This window comes from Mustela nigripes, chromosome 16 (assembly GCF_022355385.1).
Source record: "Mustela nigripes isolate SB6536 chromosome 16, MUSNIG.SB6536, whole genome shotgun sequence".
Taxonomy (NCBI): Eukaryota; Metazoa; Chordata; class Mammalia; order Carnivora; family Mustelidae; genus Mustela; species Mustela nigripes.
Window position 1 is genome coordinate 29,794,110 of NC_081572.1, and position 27,772 is coordinate 29,821,881.

The window sequence follows — 27,772 nt, forward strand, 5'->3', positions numbered from 1 at the left end:
ATAGAGTATCACTCCAGACCTTGGAACTATTAGGAACTTTGAAAAGACCCAAGAAAATAAATCCCAAATAGGCCTTAGACCCAAATGCTTCAGCAGCAACTACTTCCAGTTTCACCAGATGTTAAGGCAGCACAAAATATTAGACTTTAATTTTAGGACCAGTATTTAGGGCCTTTATATTAGGATCTTGAATACAGCCTTTCCATGTGTGTTCTTACTGTGAGAGGAATGCCTCCCTCCCATGTGCTTTATAGTTTGTCAGAGGCTTACCAGAGCAATTTTTAGTATAAACAGACCTTTCAGTTTTGTTTTGTTTTACTACTCGTCAAATCCCTCTTCAGAGGGAAAGCATCCAAATTATAGACATGACGCTATACTCATAAACCCCAGTCCCTCTGGACACTGGGGCTTTGTTTCTGGTAAAGCACATCTGTCTGCTTTCCCAGGGGTCCTCTCAGACCCTCAAGCAAATAGATCCATGGTTGGTCCTGCCATGGAGTCTGTCCAATACCCACAGATGTGTCAGAATCCGGAGGTGGTTGGGGACTCAAGCTGGCATCTCTGCCCACTAGCATTGCCTATTCTAGAGCCAAAGGGTGAACAGTGGTCAGAATCAGGGAGAACAGCAGCTTTTGAGTCTCTAGAGCTATTTCTGTTCATGTGGCCACAGGCATTTCTGGTTGAATGCTGCCACTCACAGCACTCACATAAGATCTGGAAGCCATTTGGAGATCAAAGACACTCACAGACATCAGCAAAGCAAAGCTGGGGGCAGCTTCTGGCTGTACAAAGGGTATTAACATACACTTCTATTTAAGAGCCCGGAGGCTTCCTGGTCGAGCTGCTGGCTGAAGAGTTGCTGAAGAAAATCCATGGCTTCACCATTTTGTCCACGTCCAGACCTGACTGGGTTTGGATCAGGATTGGGAAGCACCCTCAGTAGAATCAATGGAGTGTCCAGAGAGGAGTCTGTCAAAGGTTGGGAGACGAGGGCACTCCCTCCACCCTCCTCTTAGCACTCATATAGCAAGGACTTGGCCTTCCTGACTGCTCAGGATGCAGATGGGATCCCTCGATGCAATGAACCAGGGTCTGTTTCTGCTCCTCAGAGCATACAGTAGATTTCATGTGATGTTCAGCTTTGGAGTTCCTGAACCAAGAACAAAAAGCGCTACACTCCATTCCATTTCTTATTTAGTAGTAATCCCCCTTTCATCCCTTCCTTCCCTTCCTTCCCTTTGCTTTTTCTCCTCTCTACGCTCCATCTTCTCACCTCCTCTTACCATTCTTCCCTCTCCCTTCCATCCGCTCTCCATCCTTCTCCTTTCCTTCCTGCTGAGCCTCTTAGAATTTAGCTTTAGTAGAGGTTGGTACAAGATAGTTTAATCTAGATTCTTGCCTCTTTGATCAGGGTCCAGTGGTGCCTCATGACTGAGAGGAAAGAAGGAATTCCTTTGGGGTTCATGAGTCTCAGCCCTGAGACATTTCCTGTAGCAACCCCACTATCAATTCCCCATGGAGAAGCTGGGCAAACTTCCAAGGGGAGACATGGAGGCAGAAACCACTGGGGTGACCCACTAGGGGTCACTAGAGTGGGCTCTGAGAAGGGACAGGGCATGGCAGCCAGAAGAGAAACAACCTATGATCTAATCTTGCTTTCCACTTGTGAGTCCTTAGGCAAGTCACCTTCCCTCTCTGTGCCTCAGAGTTCTGTCTGCAAAAATTAAGATGCTGGACCTAACAGGCTTTTCCAGTGCATTCATTTTTTGGTCTCCTTTGTTATGCATTGCCAGAAGACTGTAGGCTTCCCACCCCCATAACAAATGTTATTTTCTTTGATAAATGAGCAGGCTTATAATGTAAGTGACCCTTGAAAAAACTTGCAAGCGGAGAAAAGGGAACAATTCCTGTTCACATCTGACCCTGGGACAATAGATGGTTGGTTCCTACCAGCCACACACACAGTCTCTGGCTCCTGCCTCAGTAGCTCATCTCTTACACCACCCACTAGCTCCAGGAAACTCTCCATCTCTTTCTCCAGTGTGTGCCTGGGGGCGGGGGGAAGGGGATCAATCTTCTTTTTTAGAAACTCGGAAGATGTAGAGGTTGAAAACTGAATGTGCCTTGGAAAACAAGCAAAAAAGCTAGTATTTCTGAATATAGGCTTCTGAACATGTTTGGGAGCCAAGCTCAGATAAGCTACATTCTCAATAGAGGTTGTTTTAGATCCACTGAGTTCTAATGAGACCTTCAGACTCTCAGAAGACTCACTCCCTCCAAGTTTTATGGCAACAAAATTCCAGTGTTACCACAAGAGATCTAACAGTCCCCAAAGCTGGCTCTGTGAAGGGACTGTGACCAGTGTTTACAAAAAGTGGGGTCATCTGGAGGGTGGGCCATGGGAGCAGATCAAAGATAATCCTCATTCTGCTAAGAATGCTCTTTTCACCACCTACTCTGTTCCCCCAGACCACAACTTGGGTCCTGATCGTTAAGTTCCCTCATAGGAGAGAATGAAAAAAAAAAAAAAAAAATCAGCCTCTCTGTTCTATGGCCAGTAAAGCCTTTGGAAATGGAAAACTAAATTCAGGAATTCATTTGGGAGAATAATCACTGGTTGGTTGATTTGTTTCCTTGTCCTCAGACTTGGTTTCTGTCCCTGATCATTATTATAGACAGTTCCAATGGCCCTGGCACGAGCCAGACCTATGTGAGGAGGATGGGGGCCTTGGCCTTTGCTCCCCATCTATGGTGAGGGGCTTCCAAGAGCTGTGGGGAAAGAGGTGGGGCTCAGAGATTATTCCCATTTGGGGAAAATAGAATGAAATGTTAGGGCAGATTTCTGGTACTAGGAAGTGCGTTGTTGTTTCTAGTGAGGACAATTCTCTGAGAAAGTGAATGGGGGATAGAAAGCAGATGGTATTCCTGGTACTCTCAGTAGTAAGACGGAATAGTCTAGTCGCTTCTTTCTAAAATATTGCAGTTCCAAATTCTTCAGTCGATGGTATCTAGACAGCATTGGCAACAGACACCTCTGCTATTCACACTCCTGTAGCCCTTTATAAATTATACTTCTCATAAATTACTGCGCAAGGAGATTAAAGGAGACAGCCATTATCCTTGTCATTACACCTGAAAATCTTTGGGATGCAATGGGGTTGTCTTCCCATTTCACTCTGAATGCTTTGTAATAATTGTGACTTCCCCAAACCTGAGGACCTATGTCAATAAACCCTACTTTCCTTTCACAGGTGAGAAAACAAGACCAAATGACTTAATATGACTGGATACTGCCGACCAGCGTTAGAGGTGAAACACCATCTAAAGCTGCGACTTTTTGGTATGTATTTGCCTTACTTTAAACCTCAGGAATGGGGAAGACCTAAGTGTTATAATTTGGATCTCCAGAAACTCCAGTGAGTGATCCAAAGGCACACAATTTGTAGTTTGAAATGGAAACTGAAGTGAATGGATAATGTCCTTAAGCACTAATGTGGGCAAGAATGTCAATTATTAGAAAAACCAATGCTGGAACGCTGGGGATGCAATGAGGTCCCCTGAAGCCATGTTCTTTGATCCCTTTTGCTACTATTCGAGTGACTTCCTGCCATGGCTGTCACCCTGTCCATTAAGGATTTATTCTTCAAAGACAGTGCTTCTCAGAACATCACCCTGTCCCTGAGTGACTCTTCCCTGATGTGTCCTGGGCCAGATGGTCAGAGTGCTACTCTACTACAGTGTGTGGAGACATCAGGCTATAACTGCCCTCATGAGTAATGACATGCCTGGACGTACTGCTTACCTCAGCTCTGGTTGCCACAGAGATGGTTTCACTGTCCTCTCCATTCCCGCTTCCTGTATTGCCCTGCCTATCACCCCTCCAATAACCTTCCTCTCCTCTCAAGCTGGAAGTCTCCCTCATGCCCTCAGACATGACAGACAAGCATCTTCCTAGATGTATCTCAACTTCATAAGGAGATGTCCATGAAGACAGTTTTTCCTCTGCCCCAAGAGAAATCATTCTCAACTTGGCAGTCTCCCTGGGTTATGTACCCCCAAATTCCAAGACCTAGAGTTTTCTTTTTGAGGCATAGACTGCAGGGGAGAAAGTCTAAAAAATATATCTCCAACCTGTTCTTTCAGCTGTCCTACTTCTCATATCAGAGAGCTTTGCAAATTTATGCCTACAATTTCTCCAAACCTTCGTATTTTTTTTACCCACCATGCAAGTCACCAGCCTATTTGAATGACACAGAGTTCTTATTTCCATGTCATAGTCAATACAACTATGTATATATAAAACCTAATTCCATTTAAATTAAAATAGACATATATATATTTGTAAAACTGAGAGACATTTACTTTTCATATTTTTAGTTCTTTTTTTTTTTTTAAAGATTTTGTTTATTTAACAGAGAGAGACAGCGAGAGAGGGAACACAAGAAAGGGGAGTAGGAGAGGGAGAAACAGGCTTCCTGCGGAGCAGGGAGTACAACGCGGGGCTCGATGCCAGAACCCTGGGATCATGACCGGAGCTGAAGGCAGATGCTTAATGACTGAGCCACCCAGGTGCCCCACATTTTTAGTTCTTTGACTATAAAAGTAAGATGTGTATGTTAGAACAACTCAAAAAACATAGAAGGGTCTAAAGTCAAATAACTCTCTTCCCCCAGTTTCACAGTAAGAGGTACCAAGGACGCAATGCACACAAATAGATGTGTAATGTTTTATTAAAAATGTGATCATGGGCTCAGTTAAGTGTCTGCCTTCAGCTCAGGTTATAATCCCAGGGTCCTGGGATGGAGCCCCGTGTGGGGCGCCCCACTCGGCGGGGAATCTGCTGTTCCCTCTTCCTCTGCCGCTCCCTGCCCCACTCATGATTTCTATCACTCCCTCTCTCTCTAATAAATAAAATCTTTAAACAAAACAAAACACAATGTGATCATACACCACATATTACTAGTCTTTAACTCTTTTTACTTGATGTGACTATTCTTCTTCATTAATATACAGATTTTCTGAATTTTTCTATTGTTTTTAGTTGACTCATTTTTAAGGTTAAATAAGATATGTAAAGATTATCTAAAGAGTAAAAACAATAAATGTACATTGTCAAACATGTAAACAATGGAAAATGGGCATACAACAGAAAGTATATCTTATCTTTCCTCAGACCTCTAGTTTCCCTTTCTCAGAAACCACAACTTTTAGCACTCCTGTGACTTATTTTGGAAATTTGGAACAATGGATCTCTTTCAAATAAATGTCTACCTCACTTTCCCCCCTTTCTTCATACTCATAGGTTAGAAAAACAAAGAAAATCCTTTCTTTTGTAAATGCGGTCTTCATGACCTCACAAAGCACTAAATAGAAATAATTTTTCAGGGAAAGCCACTAACCATTGCAGCTGGCAGAAGAGTATTAGGATAACTCAGAACTGGAATGAGCCATGGCCATTACAAGTCTAGAGGACTGTGACTTTCTTTTTGCAGTTCACTGACCTGGTTGAAATTTTGAAAGCTACAAAACATCTTGTCATAAAAATAAGCATATATGTGTTTGCATAAAATTACAGGACGCTCACAAATGTCCTGGAGCCCAGCCATAGGCTCCAGGTTAAGAACATCCCCTTCCTGTAGAGAGAGAAAACTGAGGCAAGGTAGGTAAATATCGCAGACAGCATGAGACAGAGCTCTAATTGGAACCAAGGTCTTCTGACGCCTAGTCCCCTACTTGGTTTAAATGGTGTGTCCATGAGGACACTGTGTTTAATCTTTTTAAATTTTTTCTTTTTTCACTCTGTTTAATCTTACTCTCTAATCTATAAAGAAGTGAGAGCGTTGTGCAAATGAACAGCATGGTGAATCGTCCTGCTTAATAGTCTAGGGGGAAGTGGGCTACACGGTGGTTGGATGATAGAATGTGTAATATGCCTGTTGTTCAGTGTATCTGTCAGAGCTCCCCAGAGAACCAGAACCATAGGAGGTTTGTTCTTGTGTGTGTGTGTGCATATGTGTGTGTGTGTATATGTGTGTGTGTATATGTGTGTGTGTATATATATATATACACATATATATTTATACACATATGTATATATATATGTATATATATTTATTTATTTATTTATTTTAAAAAATTGGTTCATGCTATTATGGAGTCTGGCAAGTCCAAAATCTGCAGGGTGGACTGGCAGATCCAGGAAAGAGCTGATGTTACAGTTAAAGTCTGAAAGCCATCTGCTGCAGAATTCTTTCTTGCTTTGAGGTCAGTCCTTGTTACATGAAGGCCTGCAAGTGATTGGATGAGGCCCAGTCATATTATGGAGGGGTAGCAATATGTTTTATTCAAAGTCCACTGAATCAAATGTTAATCTCATTCCCCAAGTGCCCTTCAAGTTGACACGTAAAATTAACCATCACTGGGGCACCTAGACGGCTCAGTCAGTTAAACATCTGCTTTCAGCTCAGGTCATGATCTCAGGGCCCTGGGCTCCCCGGTCAGCAGAGAGTCTGCTCCGTCCCCTCCCTCTACCCACCTCCTCCCCCCACCCACCACACCCTGCTCATGTGCTCTCTCATAGGCACTCTAGCTCTCTCTGTTTTGAAAAAAAAAAAAAATTAACCATTACAGTGAGTCTTGTCCTGTTCTATCAGCTCTTTCAGACTTAGGTCATAACCCATGGGAATGTCATTGAGCCTGGAAGAGCATTTCCTGGAATGAGTAGATGCATTTGTATTATCCTCTGATGACAAAGCTAGAAATGTGTACTTTCTGGTACCAGCAACTCACTCTAATGAGTGTACATCTGTTCTAGCGAGGTTATACAGGAACTGGCAATTTTATGCACAAATGATATATTTGAAAACTTCCTTGGAGTCCAGAAAGTGTGCAGAAGCTGAACTTCTGCTCCTTAACTGTCATTAATTCTTTAGATAAACATGTAGTGGGCACCAGCTGTTGACCAGCAGTTGTGTTAGCCATTGAGGAAATAGAACAGCTCCTATGTCAAGAAACTTATGGTTCCCTGAGAAGACTAGACAAGAAAATTTCCCTCCAGCTTTCCCTCCAGTCAATGCTCTGAAAAAAGAGTTTGCACAGAATGCAAATGAAAGGAAGCACATTCTCAAGGATAGCTCCTCTCTCACAGTTCCTTCCCCCTTCGCGTTTACTGCAAACACTTGCTTTTAGGACGGGCACACAGAGATCCCTCTGGCTGACTTGTTTAGCTTTCTTTATCTCTCTCCATCTTCTTCACCTCCAGAATCCAGTTTCCGTAATGTGGTTTCACCAGAATAAAAGTGTTTCACTGCAGATTGGTACAATGCAGACTGGAGAATGAGGAATTTGGGCCTGGAGTCTAATTTATCACTTCATCTGTGGAGGGAAGCCATATGGACTGATTTGGGTCCTCAGAAGCACAGCCACTGGTATCAACATAAATAGAAGCCCCTTGAAGGAAGGCAGCTGGGTAGCTGAGAGATTTTTGAAATAAGGGTTCTATTAATAAGGTCACTGTGTTCTACTGTTATGTTAGCAATTATCACAGAGGAAGTTAGTCTGGGAGTAGGACCAGATTTTCCAAAGCTGGACTTGTAAACACCATGGAAGTAGACTTTGCTGTTGGTGATAGAAAGACTGACATTTCACAGCAGACGTTTGTGAGTGCAGGTTGATTAGATTATTGTTTCAAAGGGTTTCAATTTCTGGTTCGCTGAAAGCTAACTTTAAATCACAGGTCCAAAATTTCACTTCTGATACCTTTGTGCTGTGCTAGCCCAGTCTCTGCAGCTGAGGGGAAGGTTCTAGACTGTGTTTACTATCTAAAATTAAACAGGGCTAGTACAGCACAGGCTGGTTATGAAAAGCCTAGTTCTGTCATCCTAAATTGGTTAAAAGCTCTTCTGAAACCTGCTATACTTTTCTTCTAGAAGAATTCATGCTCCAGTTCAGAATTTAGAAATTAAGCAATAGGTGTATTTACTGAATACTGGGAGCAAGAGAGTGTACACTTCTTATTTGCCCAAACTTGAAACAGGATGAACCAAACCTTATTCTGTTGTAGAAAATAGTCTCTACATTTCAAATAGGACCTAATACCTGGAACAGATTAAAGTAGTAAAAAGCTTAATGTGGTTTACTTTTGAGTAAACAAAATGAAAAACAATTGTTGGAAAACAACCCTATTACCCAGAAGAAAGAAAAATGGGAAGAAAGTCCAATTAGGTCAACCCCAAAGAATTTTCACCTTACCTTACTAGCTTGAACTGAAATCCAAAAGAAGAACCGAAAATCACTTATGAAAATATTTAGCATGGTAGTATTAGTTAGGTATGCATTTGATATTATTCAATGCATTATCAAAGAAATACTCAGACATCCGTTTGTTTCAAGCTGGTTAATTATCTACAAAACCAAATTTAAGACACATTGCAGAAGAGTTTAGCAATGTTGAAAATTGGCTGCAATTAGCCAATTCTTTAAAATATTGTGGAATAAGCTTACAGGCAAATGGTCAAACATAAGGTTTGAGAGGGAGCAGAGACCTATGGGAAGTCAGTCATGATCTTAGTGTAAAAAAATATTATTCCTAAAGGTATTAAACATCACTGAAATTAATAATTTCAAAACCCAATGGACATGTTCTTTTGCTGGGTGATGTAAGCAATAACATGAGGCACTATTTGTGATGGTGTTTAAACAGGGGTCAGTGATGGTTATATTGGCAGCTTATCCTTGGGAGTCTCTTAGTGCTACAAGAAACAAGGAAAGGGGTGATGCCAGAATGAAAAATGTTTTCTTTAGTGGTAAGTCTCATTAAAGTCTGAGGTGATTGGCTTTCTCCAACACGACATGAAAACACATCTCCATGACTCTGAGTATTGTGATTTAGCGGCTCAAATATTTTGGTGGGTGTGAGCCAACAAATGACCAAAACAGGGTTTCTAGAAAAATATTAAATGGCTGGTAGATATGAATAAGAATATGATATACTTTCTACAAATCCTAATACCATAGAAATTTAAAACTGTCCTACAGACTTCCCTGCTTGTATCTTCACCTTCTTTGAATCTCATTGGCTCCTTCCCTCAACTTATGAATGTGTTTAATTATGATTTCTTAAAAGCTTCCTTTAATATAGTTTATTGTTCTAACTTTTATTTTTTTACATTTCTATGACATGCAAGATTGGGATACTTTCATTTTATGTATTTCCTTATCTGTATCATTTTGAATTGACTAAAGTCATCTTCACAGTAATTGTTCTTGCTCAGGTCGTCAATGATTTCTTAATTTCCAACTGCAAAAATAGAAAATCGGTGGTTTTGATCCTCAGCCCATTTGATCTCAAAGACACTAACACTTCCACAACCTCCTCTTTTAAAATCATCTCTTTTGAAATGCAGAGAACATTCTTTTTTTGACTCTCTTCCTATCTCTGGTTCCACAATCTTCTTTATGTGAGCTTTTCTTCCTCTTAGAGGTTCCTTCCCAGCCTAGTGAACAATCTCATTCCTTCCCTGACTTATGCAACTACCTGTTCTCAGCCCATGATTCCCAAAGTCCAGCAACCGTTCCTGTGTTGAAAGATCATTCACTGAGCAAGTTTTACATGCTAGGCACTGGGAATACAACGAAGACAAGGACCTTAAAGGTTAGAGTGCAAACAGATAATTCCTTTATAGAGGGATAAATGAAATTATGCCGAACAAACTATTTGAACACAGAAGATCACCTCCCTCAAGCTCCCATTTCCCCTTCAAACTTCATAGATATATCCCCAACATCTTCAGTGAAATATTTCTTGGTCACCACAAACTCAACATGTTGAAGTGAGAATAATCTGTTCCTCCATCCTATACTTGCCTAGCACCTAAACCCTCAGTTTGCCCTGATACTTCCTATCTTGGTTAATAATAAAACCATACGTGCAGATGCCCAAGCATGAATTCCCATGTTTCTTTTTTCATCCCTTTCTTACCCTTTATATTCAAATAGTCACTCCCTAAGCATTTCTCAAATCTGTTTGTCCTTCTTTCCTTATTTTAAGATCTTTTCTTTTCTGTACTATATTATCCAGTCCTCTGAACGGTCTCCTTGCCCCTCAAATCTTCCCCTCTAGAAATAGCATTTTACTTCTTAGGGTTGTTATTCATTTCATTCATCCAGACATGTGGTCATCTCCAAAATTGTTAAGCTGCTGTTAGGCATCATCCACTGTATAGGTACTAGGGATATAAATGTGCATAGAAGCAATTCCTAGCCTTAGGAAATGCATGATTTAATGGGGGTAGGAAGTCATTAAACATCAGTATTCATAAATGTAGGCATTTGATATTATATTTAATATTTGAAATTTAAGACAAAATATGAATCAAGCCATTAGCGAAATGTAAACAAAGAACTCAAGGATTTGAGAGGAATGAGAAGTCAACTGCAGTTGGCAATCAAGAAAGCTTTTCTACAGGAGAAGTCTTGTGCTGTGTCTTACCCTCTATTAGGGATTCTACATGGGGTTTTCCAAAAACCTCTCTTAGAATCCCAAGGTGAAAGAGATTAATATTTGTTTAGAAATTACTATTTCAAGGGACCTGGGTAGCTCAGTGGGTTAAGTGTCTGACTCTTGATTTTGGCTTTGGTCATAATCTCAGGGAAATGAGATCAAGACCTATGTTGGAATCCACACTGGGTGTGGAGCCTGCTTGGGATTCTCTCCCTCTCTCTCCTTCTCTTCCCCTCCCCAACCCCCTTGTGAATGTTCTCTCTCTCTCTCTCTCTCTCTCTCATTCTCAAATAAATAAGAAATAAATAAAAATACCATTCCAGGAACCGTAAGATGTCATACATACATTATTCATTTAATATTTACAAAAAACCTATGAGATAGATGACTTTCATTTCCATTTTACAAATGAGGAAACTAAAGTTTAAATAAGTTAATTAACGTGTCTGACTTCATGCCCCAGCTAGTAGCAAAGCTGGAGATGGCACTCAGGGCCTACTGACTTCATTGCCCTGGCTCTCTTACATGTTTCTCAAGAGGCTTATCCCTAAGAGCCACGGCATATAATGAAGAAGAGCTTGAATTATGGCAAACATAAATGAGGTGTGTGCCGATCAATCACAGTCCATATGGGAAACAAAGGGCACATTCAGTGAGGTCATTGAGTGATGAGTAAGAGAAACACTTATGAAGTCATAGGCAGCAGTACCAAGGAATAAGGAATGAATGGCAGAATACTCAGGCTTAGTAATGGAGGGATACCTCTCACTCCCAGGGCTAAAGGGGCAGAGGAAGGGAATAGTCACCAAGACCTAAGGCAGAGAGGTATGTGGAGAGGGCCACCTGACAAATGAAGGATGCTCCAACCAGTAGTGACTCTGCAGATGGAGAGCCACAGGAATGACTATCCTGACTCACTTTCCACTCAACCTCTCATATCTGCATTGGACAAACTCAACTGGAAGTCTGGGAACCAGGTAGATCTTGGGAGAGTGTGGCAAATGAAAGAATGAGGGACACAGGAAAAAATGGAATAGGCCATCATGGTACCTTCCTTGAGACTATGCCATGATATTGCTGCCATTCCTTCATATAACAATAAATCTTCAAACTACCCGTCAGATGGAATCTTTTGAGTTCTAGGACTGTGTCTCATGCAACTTTCTATTCCCAATTTCCAGAATGAGGCCCAGTATATTAGCAGGCTCTCAGTGTATGCTTATTGAATTGACTTGAATTAATAAAGGAATTGTATTGCCTGGTAGATATAAACCTAAAATATTTTAGAAATATAATTTTCATCTGGGAGGGAGGGTACTCCCAAATTTCTCAGATTTTCAGACTCACACTAGGACTAGAAACTGGATAAAGGTTTGAAAAAAATGTAGATAACTCAGAGAGCCTGTGTGTGGCTGTCAAGAATGATCTGTCATTTTAGACAGACATTTCTGATTTATTCCTCATGAGGTTGCCCAGGAGGAGGGCAAGGAGGCCGACTCAGCATTATTGCATCTTTATTCGCAATCACTGAACACATGCAGAAGAGCAAAGATGATGCTGTCAACACCTGCTTGCAGAGCGACGTGGAAGATTCCAACACAGTGTGTGTTGCTGTAAACAGACCCTCCAAGCAACGTGTGGCGAACAACGTGAGATACTCAGATCCCTCTCTCTGCCACCTACACATTTGTCTTAATGGAAGACCCTCCCAACCTGTCTCACTCTTCGTCACAAGAAATTACTCAACAAAATTAAAATCAGAAAGGTCTAGATCCAAAGGCCCTTACATGTGTTTTGTATATTAGCAAATATATCCTTATATCTTTATTCGCAGCTGAGGAAACTAAGACCAACATACACTGGCGGAACGCCTTACTTGCATTACACCTAACAAAGACAGCGTGTTCAGTCCCTTACCAAGCAAACAGGTGTTGCACAAAGTCTGACCTTTGCTTTTCAAAATCCTTTGGCTGATGGCAAGTGTTGTTCTCAACCAGAGCCTTATTTGTCTGAACCTCAGTTTCTTTATTTTATAAGAAAGAGTATCACAATAATCTCCAAAGGTTATAATGATAAAAGTGAGTGGATACATATAATTTTAAAATGCACTAAAATTCATTCAGTTTTTTACCAAGAAATGAATGATGCTCACTGGTGGCCAACTCTATACTCCTCCACTCAGGCTTTGGACACCAGCTCCTCTTTGAGGATTTTGCTCTTGAAAGTTTTCTTTTTTCTGCTCTATCCTTCCCCTCCCCTAAATAAACTTTTTATTTTATAGTGGTTTTAGATTGACAGGAAAATTGGGAAGATAGTTATGGAATTCCCATGAACCTCCCATTCTGTCTTATCAATTTCTCTCTCTTGAGGAACCTTCCTATCAGTGGACACACATTGTGCATCCCATCTTAAAATAGAATGACAGCATCTTCTCCCTTCACACCCCTTTTCAATTATTACTCTGTTTTATAGGAGAGAGCACAAATAGGTGGAGTGGCAGGCAGAGGGAATGGGAGAAGCAGACTTCCTTCTGAGTAGGGAAGCCAAGTGTGGGGCTCCATCATAGAACCCTGGGTTCATGATCTGAGATGAAGGCAGATGCTTAACCAAGTGAGCCACCCAGGCGCCCCCCCCCCCTTTTTTTCCAAAGATTTTATTTATTTCTGAAACCATTCACACTTTTTCCATCTCCAAACATAACCATTCGTTCTAAGTTGTCTGAAGCCTATCCTACTGAAAGGTTTCCAAACTAGTCTCCTTGTTTCTTTTGCCTCCTCCTCCCCCAATTACTATATCATATCTTAGTTTTAATTTCTCCGTTGCACATATAACTATTTTAAATCTCATTCTTCTTCATTTATTAGTCTATTCTTCTCCCTCTAATGCAGACCTTTGGAGAGCAGACACTCTGCCTGTCTTGTTCACCACTAACCCCAAGGCCTTGATACTGCTGGCACATAGTTAGGCACTCAGTAAATACGTGTTCAATGAATAAATGAAAGAATGTGCTCAGCAATAGAAATGTAGTGGCAAACATAAAAACTTGTGATTGTTTTTATCAGGAGCCAGAGTATCAAAAAAATCACCCATTCAGAGCCACCCAGATAATCCCACCCTGCCTGGCCACACAACCTGAGAAGAAGAATGAACTGGTGGTCAAGAGCTCTGTGGTGGATTAGTAGAGGGTGGTTGACTTCCAGACACTTGTGGAAGGCCAGCAGTTATGAGATGTCAGGACTACACAAGGCAGTGCAGAGGGACGATATCACTAACTGAACATGTGCTCTGTGTTAGGAACCCTGCGCAGTGCTTCCCTCATATTATCTCATTGCGTTAGATCCCAGTCATTCCATAAGGCATCTATTTGTTGCCCTCACTTTTTGTATGAAGTAAGTGAGGCACAGAGGGATTGAGTAAATTGAAGAAAGTTACGAAACTAGTAAATGACAAGTCAGAGATTCCAAAGTCTGGTTTCTCCCCATTGCATACTGCGATTTTGAGAACTATATAAGATATCTTGTCAAGTTATAATAACAAGAAGGTGAACCAATAATTGGATCCCAGGTCCCAATGCTTGTTTGGGGTTGAATTCAGTGTCCCAGGTATTAGCCAGATGAAGAGTATTTTTGTGAGAAACTGAAATGATCATTAAAAATGTTCCGATATTAAGAATTAAAATGAGACCCCTCTTATTCATGTCCCAACTCCTAGTAAATATTTACTGAGTGTCTACTATGTGCCAGACACCTGACAGGTGCTAGGGATGTAGTAGTAATGAGACTGACATAATGTCATTTTGAAGTTTCCTTTGGAAGAAAAGAGGCTACATTCAATTCTTTACCACATACACCATTCAGTTTCTGTGTCTTAATAGCATTGGGGTTCTTCATGGTCTAGAGACAGCCATGAGTCCTCCAGTAGTTTCCGTGGAGATGATACATCAGTGATGAAGTTAGATGACACCATTTCCATCCAGATCATCTTTGTTAGCTTAAGAGTATGTCTTCCTTTAACTAGTTAAGTTTTGCAAGTTTGCTTACACTGGAGAAAGCCTTGGTACACTGTAAATGATTGATTGGGTCTGGGAATTTTTTTTTAATTTTTGATTTTAATCACCCAGTGCTCACCATGAAATCTCCACTCCTTAATCCCCATCACCTATGTCACCCATCCCCTCACCCATTTCCCCTCTGGCCCATCTATTCTCTGTCAAGAGTCTATTTCTTGTTTTTTTTTCTCTCTTTCCCATTATTTGTTTCATTTCTTAAGTTCTACATATGAATGAAATAATGTGGTATTTGTCTTTTTCTGTCTGATTTATTTCATTTAAGATCATACTCTCTAGCTTCTTCCATGTCATTGCAAATGGCAAGAGTCCATTATTTTTTATGGCTGAATAATATTCTGTTATACCACATGCGTGCACCACATCTTTATCCATTCATCTGTTGATGGACACTTGGGCTGCTTCCATATCTTGACTGTTATACATAATGCTGCTATAAACTTCAGAGAGCTGGTATCCTGTTGAATTAGTACTTTTGTATTCTTTGGGTAAATACCCAGTTGTGCAATTGCTGGGTCATAATGTAACTCTATTTTTAGCTTTTTGAAGAACCTCCATACTGCTTTCCAGAGTGGCTGCATTAGTTTACCACCAACAGTGCAAGGGGGTTCCTTTTTCTGGGCAATGTTTAAGAAGTAGTATTGACAGGCTTTGGGGGATTGATTGGAGATGAAAGGGATGAAGAAGTGGAAGCGTCAAAGATGACTTCCTGGCTTTGAGTCTGAGCAACTGGGTAATTGGTGTTGTCATTTATTAGAAGAAATGTACTAGAAGAGGAACAGGATGTTTGTTTAAGAGAAAGATCATGAAGTCAGTTTTTGATAAATTGACACAGAGGTGCTCTATGAGACATTCATGTAGCATGTTCAGTAGGCAGCTGAACACCCAGGGTGGAATCTCCAAAAATAAATAAATAAATAAATAGGAGAGAGAGAGACACACACACACACACACACAGAGAAACCTGGGGAATTATCAACATATAATAATAAAACCACAAAAGTAGAAAAATATATCTTATGAGAGTGAACAATGGAATTCAATAATTCAGATAGAGGCAGTAGTTTTCTATTATTTAGACAAGACATTTTTTAACTCTGTGGATTTGTTTTCTTTAATATCCAAATACTTTACTTTGGGAAAATAAACCCAATAAAAACAAAAGAAGAATCAAAGTAAATGAAACAAAAAAATCCAATGTCACTTTCTCTTCTAATAATCGTCTTTAAACAATCTCATCTTGCCTAATTGTTCAGGATCAAGTCAGATAACTATTCCCGCAAGAGAAAGACACAGAAATGGAAATTGAGTTAAATTCTAACAAAATGAGCCAATATATTTTCCCTCCACTTATGTGTAATCCTGTTTCATCCCAGTTGTGACTGAAACCTTTGATTAAAAGAAAAAATGTGTGGCCGATTTAAATAGTGTTGTGCAACACATACCCTGTTATGATCAAACCTTTTGGGTTTTTTCAATTTTGTGTTGTTTATAGCTTTTTCATTTTTGCTTTTTCCCTTGAGAATATGGTGGGGTGCCCATGGACTTTAAGACAGAAAGTCTAGCTTTCTATCCCAGCTCTGCAGTCTCTCAGCTGAGTAATTTTAAATCCCTTCTCTAGGACATGATGTAATATTTGCCTTCGGGGGTGGCAAGATTGATACTTGGCCTGGTGTGAAGTGGGAGCTAGTGGCAGACGCTGTCAGTTGCCTGTCCAATGTCTATACTCTCCTTTCTTTCCAACAGAACCCCAGTTTTGTTCAGGGTGGCAAGGTGCCCAACTTTTGGGCTGAACAATATGAAACTGTTTCCTTTTCACCTGAAAATGCTGAAATACAGGCAACCTCATGTGGTTCAGTATAAGGCAAACAAACAAAATTTCTCTTCCTTGCTTGTCTTACCATTAGAGGTGGTACAGAGTTCTTCTGGTCAGTGAGATGTTGTAGAAGGAGTGTGTGGAAGCACCCTTTCCTAAATAAAAAGGTGAAGCCTATTTTATCCTTCCAGGACTGTAGTCATGATGCTTGGAAGAGCAGTTGACATATTGAAACTGAGGATGAAAACCATACACTAGAGATGTTGTGGCAGAAAGCTAAATAACTTCCTTGACAAATAAACCTCTTCCTCTTTCAAGTCACAGGTTATTTGGGCTTTCTGTTGCCTGCAGCTGATTGAGATCCTTTCTGGTATTGGGCTCATCAACTTTGTTTCTTTTGGCCTCTCTCTCAATAATCATTTCATTTTTTTTTATAATTTCAAGAATTCTAGTGTTCTGAGATAGGGCTTCTTCTCAACTCTGAGGTAAGTCCAAGCTCCTAGATGGAAAGATCTCCGCATGAAATAGTTATTTGGTAAAGTGACCTCACCCCTCAGAACAATCACTGTAATTTCTTGAGCACATATGATGTCAGGGAACATGCAAAGCCCTTTGCATACAAGGTCTCATTTAATCCTCAAAACAACCCTATAGGGAAGTAACACTAATCATTGCCCACTACAAAGAAAAAAACAAGCAAGAGAGGTTAATGAGCAGGTGTGAATGGACTAGACTAATCTTCTAATTCTACTAGAATTCATTTCTCTTCCTAGCCACTATGCCACACTGCCTTGGTTCATTCCTTGTGCTATGACCAAGTCTGTAACAGTTTCCCTCCATGACCAGTTCATTTCATTTCTTTATTCCGCCTTTCTCTGTAACAACACTGTCCAATAGAACTTTCTGCAATGATAAAAATACTGTTTTTCCCTTTAATACAGTGCTATTACCTAACACTAACAAGATGTTCCCTGTTTCTTTGAGTTTTTTTTTAATTTCACATACAAGTGAGATAACACAGTATTTTTCTTTCTCTGACTTATTTCACTTAGCATAACATTCTCAAAATCCATCCATGTTGTCCCCCAAATCAGGATTTCATTAATTTACATGGCTTAGTAATACTCCACTTAAAAATACATACCCCATTTTCTTTATTCATCTGTCAGTGTCCACTTAGGTTGTTTCCCTATCTTGGTTATTTTAAATAATCCTGCCATGAACATGGGATGTTCATTTTCTTTTAAAAAGTGATATCTCTTTTAAAAAGATATCTCTTTTAAAAAGTGATTTCATTTCAGAGTGCCTGGGTGACTCAGTGCGTTGAGCCTCTGCCTTCGGCTCAGGTTGTAATCTCAGGGTCCTGGGATTGAGCCACACATTGGGCTCTCTGCTCAGTGGAGAGCCTGCTTCCCCCTTCCCCTCTGCCTACTTGTGATCTCTCTCTCTCTGTGTCAAATAAATAAAATAAAAAATCTTTTAAAAAATAAAATAAAAAGTGATTTTATTTCTTTAAAAAGGGAACAAGTGTTCCCTTTTCTCCACATCCTTGTGAACACTTGTTATTTCTTGTCTTTTGTAACTTTTAATTTTGTGTTAGGTAACCTAAAATAAATAGTCATATGTGGCAAATGACTGGCATATGGGACAGTGCTACTCAAAAAGACTACAACCAGATCTAGTCCCTTAGGTGTCTGCTCTTGGTGCCTATGCCCTTGATAATCCCGGTATTTTCTAGGGTTGGTGGTTGTCCCCTACAGATCTTGCCTGTGGAATTCACTAGAAGAGACCAAGCTTTCAGTAGCACCCACATCTTTCTTTCAACTCAGTCCTATGAAAACGATAGCATCTGTCTTCATTGTGTTATGTGTTACTCTTTTGCAGTAGAGGTAAAATAGCAAAGTCACTGTGAAATGATGGTAATAAATGTGACATTTTTGCAGGTTACAAAAGGGTTGTGAGACCATCATTTCTTGAGGTGAGTGATTTATCTCAGGAACTTGGGCATTTAAAGGGCACAATGGTATGAAATAAAAACCAAATGGAAGCCATAAAATCCAATAACCCTTTGATATTTCAAAGCCAGAATATCATCTATCATTTTCTTACTTCCAGCCTGGGTATTAAGTCCTGCTTTATTTCATAATTGGATTCCAGATGGTTTCTGGCTTTTAGTGGGATTTCTACATCAGGAAGCAATCAATCTGGTCAGTGGAATTTCTTAAGAAAACTATCTGTTTAAAAAAAAACACAACTATCTGTTTATAGTCAAGCAGCTGGGACAGGTACATGGCTATTTACAAACTCCTTTCAAATGATCTATCATAGAGCAGAAGTGATGATTGCGGTTTTATCTCCCTAATTGGGACAGGAACTTAATAACTGTTAGAAAGAGCCTAAGGCAATGATTAAGAAACCTAGTTTTCTACTCATTTGCCGTGACTTTGGGCAAATAATTTAATCTGTCTTAACTTCAGGTTTTCCACACATAAAAAATGAGGATAATGAAGACAATCTTTCTAACTTCAAAAGCTTGGGCTTTATGGTAGGTGGTACATTCTGGGACAGCGGCAGCATGGTACTTTGGATGAGCAGTGAAATACTGGGAGGTTCCAGGGGCCCAAGTATATAGATTAAGATAGAGGAGGAGGAAGAAGATCATAAGTCAGTGGTTTAGATCTGGGGACAGAAAAGCTACAACAGCAATAGCACAACTATAGAAGTTCAGACATGCAGATTTCTGAAGTCTCTGCCTGCTTGACTTTAACAAGGGATATAGTCTCAGATGTGAATAGGATGTTTGAAGAAGGGAAAAGACTGATCACACTGGAAAAAAAATCTGGAGGAAGAGAGGGAAAGACATAGGAAGGCAGGAACAAAAGAAGAATAGTCATAGATGAACAGTCTAAGAAAAGACAATGCTACCTATTATTCTTTTCTATAAGTATCTTCTGTCACAGTTCTGGGCATATAGTAGTTCATGCCTGTCTTCATCTGTCTAGATTATTGCAATGTGTTTCTCACTGGGGTACCAGTGAGACCCTTCAGTCTTGCTACCTGTAATCCATTCTTCATATGCAGCCAAAGATACCCAGGGTATCTCCTGCTCTACTGCTTAGCTACAGAATGAAGGCACTGACTCTGACATTGGAAAAATATAGCTCAGATTTTCATAACTCATTTTTTTGAAGTAAGGAGTTTAATATAGAGCCCTAGAAGGGAGAAATTGAACTTAATTTGGAACCCATATCAGAAGAAAAAAAGTAGCAGAACTGATGGCATCATGTGATTTTAGGAGAGAATACAGGTCACTTAGGGAGGTAATGTGAGTGATGCATCTGGTAAATGTAGCAGGTGGACCTGAGATTTGGACTGAAAAACACATGGACAGTAGCACTGTGACACGTAGTGGATATATCTGCTCTGTTGTTTCCATTAGGGACAGAAAAGAGATTTAGCTGGTCGAACTGACATGTCAAGTAAGTCTTCATAGAAAGTATAAGATTGGAAAACATTTCTGATGTGGAGAACTGGTTTTGACAGGGCTTTCTGTGGAAGGAGATTATGAAAAAGTCCCTTGACGAATGTGAAAATCATCCAAGAGGTAGTCTGAAGAAGAGGTGGCAGGAGGACCAACATTTTCTTGGATGGCTGTGTATTAGGCATTGCATCTTACCACTAATAATCTTAACAAAAATTTAGGAAGCATGTCTCAATATCATGGGTGATAAAAATGAGGTTCAGGCAGCTTATATAAGCTCTGTAGGTTCATAGATCTCTGTTATTTTCAGTGTGCTAGCAGGTGCAGCAGAGACATCATCTAGCATCCAAGAGGAGAATTAAAAGAACTGAGCTGGTGGCTCAGTTAGGTTAAGCATCCAACTCTTGATCTCAGCTTAGGTCTTGATCTCCAGGTCATGACTTCAAGCCCCACACTGGGCTCCATGCTGGGATGGAGCCTACTTTAAAAAAGAAAAAAAAAAAAAAAAAAAAAAAAAGAACTGGGCTGGTAATGCCTGCCCAACTGAATGGAGAGTGTCTCTATTGATATGAAAAAAAGAGAAGACTAAAAGCCCATACTGGGTATCTACATTGTTTCATTCACTGCATTCACTCCTTTTTCTGTTCATTCTCCTTCCTTGACAGCACCCTACTTTCATAATGGAAAATAACCTACTCCTATTATATTTAAATTTACTGAAATTATAAATATAGAATCCTTTCCTTTGCTGTATGGAAACTTGAAGTGTTCCTCAAGGCTATTCTATCATATCCTTTCTCTAACCAACCTGATACTTAAGCTTAGTCAATCTGACTTCATCTCTTAGGACTTTAAATCTTGAGTGGATAGACATAAGGCTGAGGAATTGACTGGATTTTATTCATTCGAGTAGCATCTTGATAGTTGATAGTTCCTCTCCTGTTTCCAAAACTGTTTGTGAAGGCTTCCCACTGATTCTTTCACTTAAAGTAGTTAGAACCAGGACCCAGAAAAAGAGAATGTTAATCTAGTAGAGGAGAACAATTGAGTCTCAAATAAATTAGTAGGCTAGTAGAAGTCAAGTAAAAGAGTGTGAGGAAAAAATTCAGAAAAAGTGCTACAGCACTAATTAAAATTATATTATGATGTGTACAAGTACAACTTCCAACTGACAATTTGTTAGTTAAATAACATAGGAAATGAGAACAAGGCATTGAGAGAAGAAATATTGGGTGTAATTTTAGAGCAATGTACAAGGTTGACTATAAAGAGGAACCCTTAATGCATTAAAAGAGCTGGAGTATGGGAGCCTTCACACTAATAAATAGTGGAAAAAACTGTAGGAATGGTAGAAATAGAGATGTGTATAAACCCTATGATTTATATTTGAATCCTTTCAAAAAGCTAAAGCATTCAGTGGGAGTTTCATGACTCTGGCAATAAAATGGGAAGTCATGTCATATTTAGACTTATACAGTGTTATATCTCAAAAATAAGAATGAGTTTGAGTATGCTATCAAGAAGGGAAAAGAGGGTGTTTTACAAATATAGACTTTTTTGCACACTGTAATGAAGATGGTAATGGAAAGAGATTTACAGTACATGTGGGAAAGGAGGGAAAAGGTCAGAAGTTAGCAACTTAGTTGGTAATTTCTGAAGCCAAGTATTTTTTTTTTAATTTTTTATTTTTGATAAACTTATATTTTATCCCCAGGGGTACAGGTCTGTGAATCACCAGGTTTACACACTTCACAGCACTCACCAAATCACATACCCTCCCCAATGTCCATAATCCCACCCCCTTCTCCCAAACCCCCTCCCCCCGGCAACCCTCAGTTTGTTTTGTGAGATTAAGAGTCACTTATGGTTTGTCTCCCTCCCAATCCCATCTTGTTTCATTTATTCTTCTTCTACCCACTTAAGCCTCCATGTTGTATCCAAGTATTTTTAAAAAATAGTTCATAAGAGATCAAACTGAAAGGTACTTTTTTATTCAAATTTTTAACAGACTAGAATGTACTTATAAAAAAAAAAACCCAAAACAAAAAATAAACACGAACGTTAAGATTTATGTAACATATAGGGAATAGAATTTATGACCTATAAAATAGAAGACCTTGCTGTTCCCATCCATTTTTTTAAAGATTTTATCTATTTATTTGAGAGAGAGGGAGAGAGCACAAGCAAGAGAGAGAGTACGTGTGCACAAGCCGGGGGTGAAGAGGGGCAAAGGGAGAAGGACAAGCACACTACCCATTGATCAGGGAGCCCAATGCGGTGTTCTATCCCAGGACCCTGGGATCATGTCCTGGGATTATGACCTGATCTAAAGGCAGATGCTTAACCATCTGAACCACCCCAGCGGCCCCTCTCATCAATTTTTTACAGCTTAGTAAATTGACAAAAATATTTGGTGATGAAGCAAACTTTTGATAGTTGAGAAAGTAATGTTTAATTTGAGAAAAGAGTGGTCCGGAGAAGTGAAGTTTCCATGCCTAAGTCACCAGAATGAATGGAGCAAATTAACTCATATTAAAAGAGATTCTGGGGGTGCCTGGGTGACGCAGTCAGTTAAGCATCTAACCACTCTTGGTTTCGGTTCAGGTCATGGTCTCAGGGTCATGAGACTGAGCCCCACTTTGGGCTCTGCACTCAGCAGGTAGTCTACCTCTCTGCCTCTCCCTCTGCCTCTCTGCATGCTTGCCCACAAGCACACACACACAGCCTCTCAAATAAATAAATCAATCTTGAAAAGAAAGTTCTAAAGGGAAATTGTGAAGGCCAAGGGTTGGAAGAATAAAAGAAACATTATCGTTTTCAGATATTAATATAGGGATGTATACATGGAAAAGTAAAAGATAGGGAAATTAGAACAGAAAGAGCAAAACTATAAAAATCAATATGACAAAACTCATTATAATGATCAAACTTATGATAGAAAAACAACAAAACCCAAAAAGTAAAGTAAGAATAAGCCTGCTGGCCTGTGCAATGGCTATCGTTTCTTTCACTTGGAAAAACAAATTCATGTGTCCTTATCAATATAGATGTGGTGCTAGAATGGAAAGACATGAAGGAAGGAAGTGGCATGTCATAGTTCGTCAACTTGTGAATTAAAAAGAAAAAAACCCAGAAGTGTGAATGACAGAGAAAAATATGGTGGGGAAGTGGGTCAAAGTCATAAACTCAACACTATGGATAGGAGAAGAGGTAGTAGAGTCAGAAAGATTTGAATACAAAATCTAGCTTTGCCATTAAATAGCCATGTGACCTTGGGCAAGATGCTTAACCACTATGTGAGGATGTATTGTATCCTAGTTTATAAAATGAGAAAGGAAGGGAGAATATTATATTATTCTGGTCTAACAGGGTTCTTTGTAAGAATTATATGAAAATGTGAACGTAACACACTAGAATAGTTTTGAGCACATGAGTAAGCACTCAGGAAATGGTAGCTAGTGGAGCACCTGGGTGGCTCAGTTGTTAAGTGTCTGCCTTTGGTTCAGGTCATGATCCCAGGGTCCTGGAATGGAGCCCCACACCGGGCTCCCTGCTCAGTGGGGAGCCTGCTTCTCTCTCTCCACCTGGTTGTGCTTGCTCTCTCTCTGTCAAATAAATAGATAAAATCTTTTTTTTTTTTTTTTTTTTTTTTTTTTTTTTTTATTTTTTTTTTTTTTAATTTTTTATAGATAAAATCTTTTTAAAAATGGAAGCTAAAAAAAAATGCTAAAAAAAATGGAATCTAGTATTTAAAAATATTTGATGATAATACTGGCAATGAACAAATTAATATGGGGTAGAGAAAAACAAATTAATATGGCATGGTACAGGACCTTGATTTTTGGATACAGAGCAGTTGTGGAGCACTGGGAGCTGGTTCTGCATTGTAGGTCTTCATCAGAATAACCAGTAGAATAATGAAAAGATGGAAAAAGCATCAAGAGGGTAGTAAACTAGTAAAGAGTGCCATTCACAAGACAATAAGTCTGAGGAACCTCCAAGTGATACACTCCAGATGGAACCAAGTATTCTCACTCTAAGGTTAATTTATGGCACCTCCTCATGAAAACAAAGGCAGAGTCACAAGAGGGTAAGAGACTCCTGTAAATGGGTAATTAGGAGAGGTCAAAAAAGGTCAAGGGACAGAAGAGAAATATACCACTTCGTCTGTCTACTTTCAGCAGGAGTATCTAAACCACTCTATAGAGTGGCCTTGAGATCAAAGCCTCAGTTATCTTAAGAAAAGTAGCAACTGGCCACTCAAAGGAGATATGTATATACTTCTTCAGCTTATGCCTGAGTTAGAGACCAGATGGAATGCAACATTGGAAAGTGAATCCTGACACAATACTTTAAAAAAGATTTTATTTGTTTATTAGGGAGAAGTAGGCAGAGAACAGGCAGCAGGAGAGGGAGAAGACGACTCCCTGCCGAACAGGGAACCTGGTACAGGGCTTGATCCCAGGACTCCAGGATCATGACCTGAGCCAAAGGCAGACACGTAACCACTTGATCTCTTAACTGACTGGGCCCCCCAGTACTTTCAATAAACAAAAAGCAGAAACCATGGAAGTAGGGAATTCACCTGCTGGCATTCTCTCTCCTTAGGTAACTGAATTACTGAATTCTGAAGTTCATGGTTAACCAGTTCAGTAGCTTTAGGTCTGAGAAGTTTCAGGTTAACAGGGAAAAAAGCCAAATATGTACATCACTCCCTTTCAGAATGAGAAAACAGGAGGGGTGCCTGGGTGGCTCAGAGGGTTAAGCCTCTGCCTTCGGCTCGGGTCACGGTCTCAGGGTCCTGGGATCGAGTCCCGCATCGGGCTCTCTGCTCAGCGGGGAGCCTGCTTCCTCCTCCCTCTCTCTCTCTGCCTGCCTCTCCATCTACTTGTGATTTCTCTCTGTCAAATAAATAAATAAAATCTTTAAAAAAAATGAGAAAACAGGATAAAATCAACATGAGGCCTATACAGAGTCTCTGTAACATAAATCTTAAAGAACATACCACTCAGAATACAGCTGTAAATCTCAGACAAAGCTGGCAGTACTTAGAAGTAAATGACACTCCATAAGGGGTAAAAGCAATATTGTTTTATTTAGAACAATGAAAACTTGAAAGCAGAAGGTACTCACTAACACAAACTACTCCATGTGTCATAAGGAAAATGATTTTCTGAAATAATCCCAAGGAACCATCAGCAGATAGCACCAGGCGGAATTCTCATAATTTGAAGATGAATGAAAAACAAAAAGGCAAAGTACTTCTAAGAAAGATACAGTATAAGAACGATAAGAAAGTACTATAAGAAAGGTACAGGAGAGAAACAGAATTTTGAGTGATTAGCTAAATAGGGAGTGCTTCCCCACTTACTTTAGGAGGCCAGTATAACCTTGATACCAAAAAACATGTAAAAGATTTTACAGAAAAGAATTTAAAAGCCCAAACAAATGTGAGCACATATGGTAATCATGAGTTGAATGACTCAATATTGTGACAACTTCTCCCCAGATTAATCTGTAGATGCCTTACGGTTCTGACCAGAATCCAAGCATGTATTTTTGTGGAACTGACAAGGCTCATTCAAAAATATTTGGAAATGCCAAGGGCTACAAAGAACTAAGTCTTTAAGAAGAACAAAATTGGAGGACTTACACTACCGTATATGGAGACTTATTTTAAGGCTGTAGGATTTTAAAAACACACAGTGGAACAAGGATAGACAATGAACAGAAGAGCAAATCCGGAGGCTGACCCCTGTATGACAGGCACAGTCAACTAATTCACGACAAAAGTGCCAATGCAATGCCGTGGGAAATTGCTAATTGTGTAAGTAAGCCACAGTTCTCGAATTCCTTCTCCCTTCACAGCTTTGAGTCTTGGATGGAAAAAATCCACGCATACCTTTGAAAATAGCCCCTTTACAGGCCCTCCTCAAATCATTCTGATTGAAGTGTGTCCCTGTCTCCTGCTGGGTCACTGAGAAACATGGGGCAAGTGTCACTAAAAACATATATAGTAATTTCTTTTGCATTTAGGCAGAGATGTACTTTTAACAGCTTAGCATAATGCTTTTCTATCCTCTCCTAGCTGTTTTTAGGGAAAGAAATTCAACACCTTCCCTCAATAATGTACCCATTATTGAATCTTCTCAATAACATATTCAGCATTAAACTGACCTTTGTGGATAGAAATTTATGTTTTATACACAGTGGAGATCCATCCCTCTTTCCCTTTTATACCTACCTACTACAGAGATCATAAAGATGTCAGTGTTAAGAAGGGACCTTGGACACCATCAGATCCAGAGGCTTCCTAATGGGTGTTTTTGTTTATGCCCTGATACGTGTTCTAAAGTTCAAAAGAATCAATCCAGGTTATTCATTTGTCTAGAGTAGAATCACGTGGGTTATTCTGTTGTTTATAACATATTTAGTGGACAAAATCCTTCCAAACATACATTCAGTATGAAAAGGTTGGGGACTTGTCAACCTAGTTGAACCTCCTCCTTGTAGCTCAGGGAGGTTATACCCAGTTAGCTTGTTGTATAACTTGAAATACAGCCCTGGTTTCCTCACTCCTAATTAGTCCTCTTTCCATTACACAGTCCTCCTTCTTAGGTGAAGACTTCATGCCCCAATATAGCTTTATTTTCTATGTTCTCTCAGGATAAATCTCCAAAAACCAAACTGCCAGGTAAGTGTAGCCTCGCTACTCACAGTGTGGTCTGAGAACCAGCTGCATTAGTATCACCTGGGATCTTGTTAGAAATGCAGACCCTCAGCCCCATCCCACCTCCCAACCTGTGGCATCTTACCAAAATCCTCTGTTGATCCATAGACATCTTAGAATTTGAGACACTCTGGCCTGTGGGCTTGCTAATTTCAAATCTATGAATGACACATGTCAGGGGCCCATTGCCAGCATCCGGATGCAGAAGTACATGCCTGTTTTCCCCTACTTTCATCACCCACAGTAGAATTGGCTGTAAGAAGGGTCATAAGGAGGAAGAACTGTCTGAAATATCTTTCTTCCCAGAACAGAAGGTTGATGCTACTTTACTATGACCCCACCTGGCACTTAAGAGTAGTTTCTCCAGTGAAATACTTTCAGCTTGCCCAGTATTGGTCATCCTCATGAATTGGGCTTCTTGAGAACCCATGTTTCTTCCACCTCATTGTCTGAAACCTGCTAATGGAAAATAGGAAATGAAAATTGACGGAGGTAGGGGTGGGGAGGGGAGAAAGCCAGCTGGACAAAGGGAAATCATCTGGAAATTAAAAACAAAGCAAAATATGAATCCAGGAGTCTGGGAGTTGAAAAGGGAAGTTTTATGTAATTCTAGCCAGTTGATGTCATCGCAGCCAGTTCTCTGACCGACTAGGGAGGCCAAGAGACTGGGGGACATGGAGGTGGGAAGGACACAGACATTCTCCTTTGGATCTAAGGCTCAGCCTCACATGTGCAGGATGCGGTCAGTAAGAACAGAGGGAGGTGTCTGACCAAGAGCCAGGGCCATTTCCCTGCAGAGATTATTCTGCAGTCCGCAAGAGAGCTCATCCCTTCTGCTCCCCGCCCCCCCGCTGGTCGCTTTGCGGTCTCCTGAGCCCATCTGAGGCACGGTGACACCTCACAGGCTTCTAGCTCATCTGTGCTCAGGAATGGGAGGGTCGGGGCCACTGACACACACCGGTATCCTGCAGCCTATTATTTCCTGTCCATCCTGGCTCCTGTCCAAGGCCCAGCATGACAGGTGGATGAATTTCACCAGAAAGCTCAGCAATGGGCCAGTTTTCCAGGAATGCTGTTGCTAACTAGATTCACATACTGAGCCACCCCCACCACCCCAGGCTGAATGGAGAGCCCCAGCTGAATGGGAAGATTTTTTTTTTTTTTTTTTTTTTTTTTTT

General features: G+C 40.2%; 1 long non-coding RNA gene across 3 annotated transcripts in view; it reads left to right on the forward strand.

Moving 5' to 3' along the window:
- Positions 1-27,772, forward strand: part of LOC132003801 (uncharacterized) — a 119,117-nt gene that overhangs the window by 76,076 nt on the left and 15,269 nt on the right. For all 3 annotated transcript variants that reach the window (XR_009400320.1, XR_009400318.1, XR_009400319.1), the window contains exon 4: positions 3,252-3,340. This is a non-coding gene — a long non-coding RNA (uncharacterized LOC132003801). The remainder of the gene's footprint in view (positions 1-3,251; positions 3,341-27,772) is intronic.